The sequence below is a fragment of the Procambarus clarkii genome, chromosome 62, assembly GCF_040958095.1.
Source record: "Procambarus clarkii isolate CNS0578487 chromosome 62, FALCON_Pclarkii_2.0, whole genome shotgun sequence".
Lineage (NCBI taxonomy): Eukaryota > Metazoa > Arthropoda > Malacostraca > Decapoda > Cambaridae > Procambarus > Procambarus clarkii.
The window spans coordinates 30,589,361-30,598,701 of NC_091211.1; positions in this window are offsets into that span (position 1 = coordinate 30,589,361).

Consider the following 9,341-nt stretch of genomic DNA (forward strand, 5'->3'; position numbering starts at 1 on the left):
GATAGTGGTGAGGGGAGAGAGGAAGGTTGTGGTGGGGGTTACGGGAGGTTGTGGTGGGGTTATGGGAGGTTGTGGTGGGGTTACGGGAGGTTGTGGTGGGGTTACGGGAGGTTGTGGTGGGGGTTACGGGAGGTTGTGGTGGGGTTACGGGAGGTTGTGGTGGGGTTACGGGAGGTTGTGGTGGGGGTTACGGGAGGTTGTGGTGGGGGTTACGGGAGGTTGTGGTGGGGTTACGGGAGGTTGTGGTGGGGGTTACGGGAGGTTGTGGTGGGGTTATGGGAGGTTGTGGTGGGGGTTACGGGAGGTTGTGGTGGGGTTACGGGAGGTTGTGGTGGGGGTTACGGGAGGTTGTGGTGGGGTTATGGGAGGTTGTGGTGGGGGTTACGGGAGGTTGTGGTGGGGTTACGGGAGGTTGTGGTGGGGTTTACGGGAGGTTGTGGTGGGGGTTACAGGAGGTTGTGGTGGGGATTACGGGAGGTTGTGGGGGGGTTATGGGAGGTTGTGGTGGGGGTTACGGGAGGTTGTGGTGGGGGTTACGGGAGGTTGTGGTGGGGGTTACGGGAGGTTGTGGTGGGGTTACGGGAGATTGTGGTGGGGTTACGGGAGGTTGTGGTGGGGGTTATGGGAGGTTGTGGTGGGGTTACGGGAGGTTGTGGTGGGGTTATGGGAGGTTGTGGTGGGGGTTACGGGAGGTTGTGGTGGGGTTACGGGAGATTGTGGTGGGGTTACGGGAGGTTGTGGTGGGGGTTATGGGAGGTTGTGGTGGGGTTACGGGAGGTTGTGGTGGGGGTTACGGGAGGTTGTGGTGGGGGCTAGCACTGAGGGAGAGTACAATACACAAGCATTTAACTATCACCATAATAACACAATACATATCTCAGAAAATATCACTACTGCCAGGCGCGAGGTCTGGATTGGCCTCAAGGCGTTACGAGTGTCGTAAGTGCTGCTAGAGACGCACACTGAGAGGTCGTAAGTCCTCCCACCAGACATAAGTGGCTCTTGGCTCTCAGAACTAATATTCCGCTTGCGAAATCTTGCTTTCTTCCGCATCTCAATTTGGGTGGTATACCACTTTGAAAACTTACTGAGGTTCACAACACGGAAAATATGATATTATATCCACTTTGTTACTCTTTCAGATGTTTTCTCCCTGTGAGAGATAGAGGAGAGGGGCTGGCTAGCCCCCCTCTACAGCCCTGAGGACTCCCAGAGACACAGCAAAGGGCTTCTTGCTTGGAGGCTGCAAAGTCTTAACCGGAATCCTCCAACGCTGCCTCATGTTTGGAGACCTCAAGCGTGTGGTCTTTCGATATAGGGAGACCTCAGGCGACGCCTCTGCTTCCAAGAGACCGTTCGGTCTCTCCCCCACTCCTGAGAGGCGACGGTTGTTTATCTGAGAGCGTTGAGAGCTGAGAGCAAGAGCCCGGTGGTGATGCCCAAGATGCTGGAGACGCCGGCGGACCCTTGGCTTCCTGTTGGGAGAAACAGGTGTTACTGTGGTGGTGGTGGTGTGGTGTTGGTGGCAACACCTGCCACAACACCTGCAGACACTGGTGGTGGTGGTGTTGGCACCAACACCTGTCAGAACACCTGCAGTCTGTACGGTTAGTAAAAGTATGCAGAATTTAAGGAATTATGAAGTATTAGCGAATAAGAACAGGTATAGATAACAGCTTCAAGGTCCCGGGTTCGACTCCCGAGGTAAGACAGAAGTGTTTGGACAACGTATCTGATGCCTCTGTTCACCCAGCAGTAAGCTAGGTGAACAGAGGCATCAGATTGTTAACACAATTAACCTGCTCCCGGGCCACAGGGGACACACCTGGGTGCTGGGGGAGGGACTGTCTCTCCCCCGGGCCACAGGGGGACACACCTGGGTGCTGGGGGAGTTACTGTCACTCCCCCGGGCCACAGGGGGACACACCTAAGTGCTGGGGGAGGGACTGTCACTCCCCCGGGCCACAGGGGACACACCTGGGTGCTGGGGGAGGGACTGTCACTCCCCCGGGCCACAAGGGGACACACCTGGGTGCTGGGGGAGGGACTGTCACTCCCCCGGGCCACAGGGTGACACACCTGGGTGCTGGGGGAGGGACTGTCACTCCCCCGGGCCACAGGGTGACACACCTGGGTGCTGGGGGAGGGACTGTCACTCCCCCGGGCCACAGGGGGACACACCTGGGTGCTGGGGGAGGGACTGTCTCTCCCCCGGGCCACAGGGGGACACACCTGGGTGCTGGGGGAGGGACTGTCTCTCCCCCGGGCCACAGGGGGGCACACCTGGGTGCTGGGGGAGGGACTGTCTCTCCCCCGGGCCACAGGGGGGCACACCTGGGTGTTGGGGGAGGGACTGTCTCTCCGCCGGGCCACAGGGGGACACACCTGGGTGCTGAGGGAGGGACTGTCACTCCCCCGGGCTACAGGGGGACACACCTGGGTGCTGGGGGAGGGACTGGCACCCCCCCGGGCCACAGGGGACACACCTGGGTGCTGGGGGAGGGACTGTCTCTCCCCCGGGCCACAGGGGACACACCTGGGTGCTGGGGGAGGGACTGTCTCTCCCCCGGGCCACAGGGGACACACCTGGGTGCTGGGGGAGGGACTGTTTCTCCCCCGGGCCACAGGGGGACACACCTGGGTGCTGGGGGAGGGACACTCACTCCCCCGGGCCACAGGGGGACACACCTGGGTGCTGGGGGAGGGACTGGCACCCCCCTGAGCCACAGGGGGACACACCTGGGTGCTGGGGGAGGGACTGGCACCCCACGTACCGTAGAAATGTTCACGACTCTCAAGTGAGAGCGCCGGGCGGTGAGTCTCAAGGCTGGCCTCCTCCGTCTTGTTATAGAAGATGCCGATGGAGGCGGTGCAGCGGAGGGACATCAGGTTGTGGGGGAAGTGGGCGTGGGTGGCGCGGAAGTGGAGGCCCAGGCTCGACTGTTCGAGTCCGTCCACGTGCATGAAGGGCGGGTAGTGCACCAGGTACTTGTCCGATACCTGCAGCAGCAAGCGGGAGGTCACCGTTAGAAAGTTAGTTAGAAAATGGTTAGATAGTTAGTTAACGGTTAGAAAACGGTTAGAATGTTTGAAAACGGTGAGAAAACGGTTAGAAAGCTTGAAACGGTGAGAAAACGGTTAGAAAGTTTGAAAATGGTTAGAAAGTTAAAATATAGATAGAAAGTTTTCTTTTAGCGTGAGAGTAGTGGGAAAATGGAATGAATTAAAGGAACAGGTTGTGGAAGCAAATACTATTCATAATTTTAAAACTAGGTATGATAGGGAAGTAGGGCGGAAGTCATTGCTGTAAACAACCGAAGGCAAGAAAGGCGGGATCCAAAAGCCAAAGCTCGATCCTGCAGGCACAAATAGCTATTTACTATTTGTATCTCCTAAATCGATCTATTAGCTATTGGACACCGCCTTTCAAACCAATTTATTTTTTGTCTATTATGTCTACTACATATATCTCTTCAACACACACACACACACACACACACACACACACACACACACACACACACACACACACACACACACACACACACACACACACACACACACACACACACACACGCACACACACAGAAAGCAGCCCATAGCAGCTGTCTGACTCCCAGGTACCTATTTACTGCTTGGTAATCAGGGGCATCAGGGAGAAATAAACTGCCCGTTTAAATCCGCCTCTGCCGCGTGGCTCCGGGTGAGTACGAATAGGTCAACACACACACACACACACACACACACACACACACACACACACACACACACACACACACACACACACATACACTCACACACACACACACACTGCCTCGCGGCTGAGTAGTCAGCGCTCAGGGGTCGTAGTCCTAAGAGCCCCGGTTCGATTCCCGGCTGAGGCAGAAAGAAAGTTTCTTTCACCCTGATACACCTGTTCACCTAGCAGTAAATAGGTACCCGAGAGTTAAGACAGCTCTTTTGGCCTTCTTCCTGGGGATGTGTGTGTGTGTGTGTGTGTGTGTGTGTGTGTGTGTGTGTGTGTGTGTGTGTGTGTGTGTGTTAGAGAGAAATATTTGTAGTAGACATAATAGAGGAAAAATACATTGGTTAGAAAGCCGGGATGCAAGAGCTAATAGCTCGATTCTGCAGATAGAAATAGTAAATATAAATAGTAAATACATCACACACCACACGTAAATGAATACAATTTTGTACTAAGATAATCAACCAGTAATATTGCGGAAAGCCAAGAGTTCTGAAATACTTCAGATTATTTACAAAACCATATACATATGGTCTATTATGGCCGAGATGAAAGAAAACATGAGAGAGTATTCGCAGATAGCGTTGAGGCCCGCTAGCGCTGGGCCAGATCTACAACCAACCCATTTGGTTAGGTCCTTTGAAGGTAAATGTTATCTCCCAGTAAAGTGTGTTGCCAGCCTGGTGTTTATATCCCCGGCCCGGCTTTGTGTTCCCCCAACCTTGCTACCACACTCACACACAACACCACCCAGTAACACCCACCCTCCACCCAACTAACACACTATCGTAATTAAGAGAGGTAACTAAAACAGTCTCCCGTAACTAAAAATAGTCTACCGTGACTAACAGACAGGAGCAGCGACACAACACTAACATCAACACAACAGAGGATAAAGTTATGGTACCAAAGAAACATTCAATAAGAGAGGGAGGAGACAGTGAGGCAGAGAGTGAAGGGCAAGATGAAGGAAGTTGTTACCCTGGAGTATCTCGGTGGTGGTGGTCCGCCTCGTCAACACACCACACGCCAGCTAGATACTACACAACTTTGCTGATATATATATATATATATATATATATATATATATATATATATATATATATATATATATATATATATGTATATATATATATATATATATATATATATATATATATATATATATATATATATATATATATATATAATAGGGTATTAATTTCATCAACATGTTGATGAAATTAATACCCTATTAAATACCACCTCACCCCATCCACCTCACTCAAATATATATATATATATTATATATATATATATATATATATATATATATATATATATATATATATATATATATATATATTATTAAATATGACCGAAAAAGTAAGTAATTAATAATTCTAACACGAATTTTCTCAATATTTCTTATATCACTGTTGATGGTAATTGAAAAATCAATTGTCCAAAATTCATTTTTTATTTCAAAATTCATATATGCATATGTAATATATATATATATATATATATATATATATATATATATATATATATATATATATAATATATATATATATGTCGTACCTAGTAGCCAGAACTCACTTTTCAGCTTACAATGCAAGGCCCGATTTGCCTAATAAGCCAAGTTTTCATGAATTAATATATTTTCTCTAATTTTTTTCTTATGAAATGATAAAGCTACCCATTTCATTATGTAAGAGGTCAATTTTTTTTTATTGGAGTTAAAATTAACGAAGATATATGACCGAACCTAACCAACCCTACCTAACCTAACCTAACCTATCTTTATAGGTTAGGTTAGGTTAGGTAGCCAAAAAAGTTAGGTTAGGTTAGGTTAGGTAGGTTAGGTAGTCGAAAAGCTATTAATTCATGAAAACTTGGCTTATTAGGCAAATCGGGCCTTGCATAGTAGGCTCAGAAGTGAGTTCTGGCTACTAGGTACGACATATATATATATATATATATATATATATATATATATATATATATATATATATATATATATATATATATCCGGGCAGCTAAAGAGTGCGCCGTGGAGAGATGATCGTATAAATTACGATGAAAAAGCTCAACAATGGTTAGTTTGTTGTCAGAAATGTCAAAAAACGGCACAATGAGGCAAGAACCCGCGACCACAGTCAAGCAGATCAAGCCTTAGCGGAGGCCCCCGGCGCGGGTGACGGTGAGGGGGGCACTGCTGGCACCCACACTCACCCGCCCGGAAGATGGTCACACTCCCCGGGGGGGGGGGAGAAGACACGTAAGAAGAAACGGAAGAGAAACGTTTGTGCCGGGATACACACACAGTCTCTCTCTTCTTCTGGGTCGGGAGTAATCAAATATCCAGGACGGTGCCATGTAGTGTCTCTCCGGCCTGACTCCCGTCCACGGCAAGAACTTCAAGCTGTCACGGTGCTGGCCGAGCCATAGAGGGACCCCGGCTAGTGAGGATAGGTTAGGGGGGGGGGATAGTCCGTCCACCCGCCACCCTATCCCTCTCTCGCCCCCCCCTCCCCGTCCCATCCTAAACCCTTTTCCAAATCCCTTCCCAGCGCTGTATAGTCCTAACGGCTAATTGGCGCTTTCTCCTGATAATTCCCTTCCTTCCCTTCTGTCTCTGTTTGTCTGTCTGTCTGTCTCACTCTCTCCCTCTCTCTCTCTCTCCCTCCCTCTCCCTCTCTCTCTCCCTCCCTCTCTCTCCCTCCCTCTCCCTCCCTCTCCCGCCCTCCCTCCCTCCCTCCCTCTCCCTCCCTCTCCCTCCCTCCCTCCCTCCCTCCCTCCCTCTCAGTCTCCACCATTACTTGTTCTATCTGAAATTTGAGCTGTTAGTTCTGGGTCATTAAGTGGGGCTGAACACTTTGTGCGCTCCTCCCAACTTACCACAATCCTGCACGCTGAGGCACCAACCCGACCATGTGTGTGTGTGTGTGTGTGTGTGTGTGTGTGTGTGTGTGTGTGTGTGTGTGTGGGTGGGTGTGTGTGTGTGTATTCACCTAGTTGTGTTTGCGGGGGTTGAGCTCTGGCTCTTTGGTCCCGCCTCTCAACCGTCAATCAACAGGTGTACAGGTTCCTGAGCCTATTAGGCTCTATCATATCTACACTTGAAACTGTGTATGGAGTCAGCCTCCACCACATCTCTTCCTAATGCATTCCATTTGTCCACCACACTGACACTAAAAAGTTCTTTCTAATATCTCTGTGGCTCATTTGGGCACTCAGTTTCCACCTGTGTCCCCTTGTACGTGTTCCCCTTGTGTTAAATAGACTGTCTTTATCTACCCTATCAATTCCCTTCAGAATCTTGAATGTGGTGATCATGTCCCCCCTAACTCTTCTGTCTTCCAGCGAAGTGAGATTTAATTCCCGTAGTCTCTCCTCGTAGCTCATACCTCTCAGCTCGGGTACTAGTCTGGTGGCAAGCCTTTGAACCTTTTCCAGTTTAGTCTTATCCTTGACTAGATATGGACTCCATGCTGGGGCTGCATACTCCAGGATTGGCCTAACATATGTGGTATACAAAGTTTCTTAATGATTCTTTACACAAGTTTCTGAATGCCGTTCGTATGTTGGCCAGCCTGGCATATGCCGCTGATGTTATCTGCTTGATATGTGCTGCAGGAGACAGGTCTGGCGTGATATCAACCCCCAAGTCTTTTTCCTTCTCTGACTCCTAAAGAATTTCCTCTCCCAGATGATACCTTGTATCTGGCCTCCTGCTCCCTACACCTATCTTCATTACATTACATTTTGTTGGGTTAAACTCTAACAACTATTTGTTCGACCATTCCTTCAGCTTGTCTAGGTCTTCTTGAAGCCTCAAACAGTCCTCTTCTGTTTTAATCCTTCTCATAATTTTTGCATCGTCTGCAAACATTGAGAGAAATGAATCGATACCCTCTGGGAGATCATTTACATATATCAGAAACAAGATAGGACCGAGTACAGAGCCCTGTGGGACTCCACTGGTGACTTCACGCCAATCGGAGGTCTCACCCCGGTACTTCCTGGGTCATTATTGAAAATTAAGGTTCTTCAATTTATCCTTATATTTGTCCCATAGTTTTTTGTTAAATTTAACTACATGTGGACACAATTAAGAGTTAATTTTAAAGTCCAAAAAGAAAGAGACCGCAATATATGCCTAGTCCTTGTTTGGTTGACTGTTTGAGATAATCAAAAATCCCATTGTGAGTTATATATAATTCGAAACATATATTCAGATCAGTGTTTGAAGTTTTCTCTTCTTATGAGGATTAATAATTTGTGATATCCATATCTTAAAATCATTCGAGTTAATAAAATTAAGTTGCCGTGTATGCTTCTCAAAGTTCAGAAAAGTTTCCTGTGGATGAACATCATTTTTCGGGGTAAGTTTTTTTGTTTTATTAACGAGCTGGTACACAATAATGTGCTGCTACATTATTCAGTATGAATAATTATTGATCAAAACTAACTATTAGTTCACCTAATATCCATAATTCACAGCTAGGATATCTTGGAATATTCTTGAGTGTATGATGTGCTTACAAAGCTCTAATTGAGTAATAGTAAATAACACAAATACACAAAATTTGTATTTTGTTGTATATTTGTATATTTGTTGTACACAAATACAACAAAATTATTAAGGATGGTAACAGAGTCCATTTCCGTTGAGTGTAACCTTGGATTGTCAATGAGCAATCTGAGAGCAGCAGTACACCGAGAACTTCAACAAGATCTTGTAGATCTGAGGCAAAGTGAAATTGACAGCAGTAATTCCATCTATCGTCATACTATCATGCAAGAGGAGCCACACATCTATGGATCATCCAATAAAATCAGCAGACTTCAAGATGTTACTACTGCTCGGCTTAGACTCGGTTACAAGTATCTCTGGGAATTCTCATTATCTGCTGATGTAGACCTGACCAAATGTAAAACTGTGTCAACAAAATTATTCGCACACCCTCCGTCACTATGTGGTGGAGTGCGAAAAGATACGTGAATTTAGAGACAATTCTATAACCAATGTTCCAACGATGTGTAAATATTTCATTCATTTCTGCTACCAGAAATTTTAGCCAAATATCCCCAGTTTGCTAACTGTAGGTAGTAACTGAGTGATTGTAACCTATCCACCGCTGCCCACTGAATGGGGGGCGGTGTGCAGGACAAACATATAAATTGTGACACTAGCTCTCCACATGTCAGTTGCTTAATTTAGAACCTGTACTTGAGGTCGATCTCGAACCCATTGTTGATGTGACGACTTATATCGAATTTTGTAACTAGCTCATCAAGATTGTAACTTGCTTAGCTAAATGAATTGTGGGGTTCAGTCCCTGAGCCCATTATGTGCCTCTGTAACCCTTTCCACTACCGCCCACAAGATGGGTATGGGGTGCATAATAAATGAACTAAACTAAAAGTAATAGTAATATTTTTACAAGAGGTTGTAAAAATGTGAACCTTATGAAAATTGAAAGCGTACGATTAAACTCAAATTACGACATTGTATTTACTTAAAGAAAAAGAAAATCAAAATAATCCTTAGAATGGGATGAGAGTCCAAGCTCGGGCAAGTGAGTCTGCTTATCGCGTGGGTGTGTGA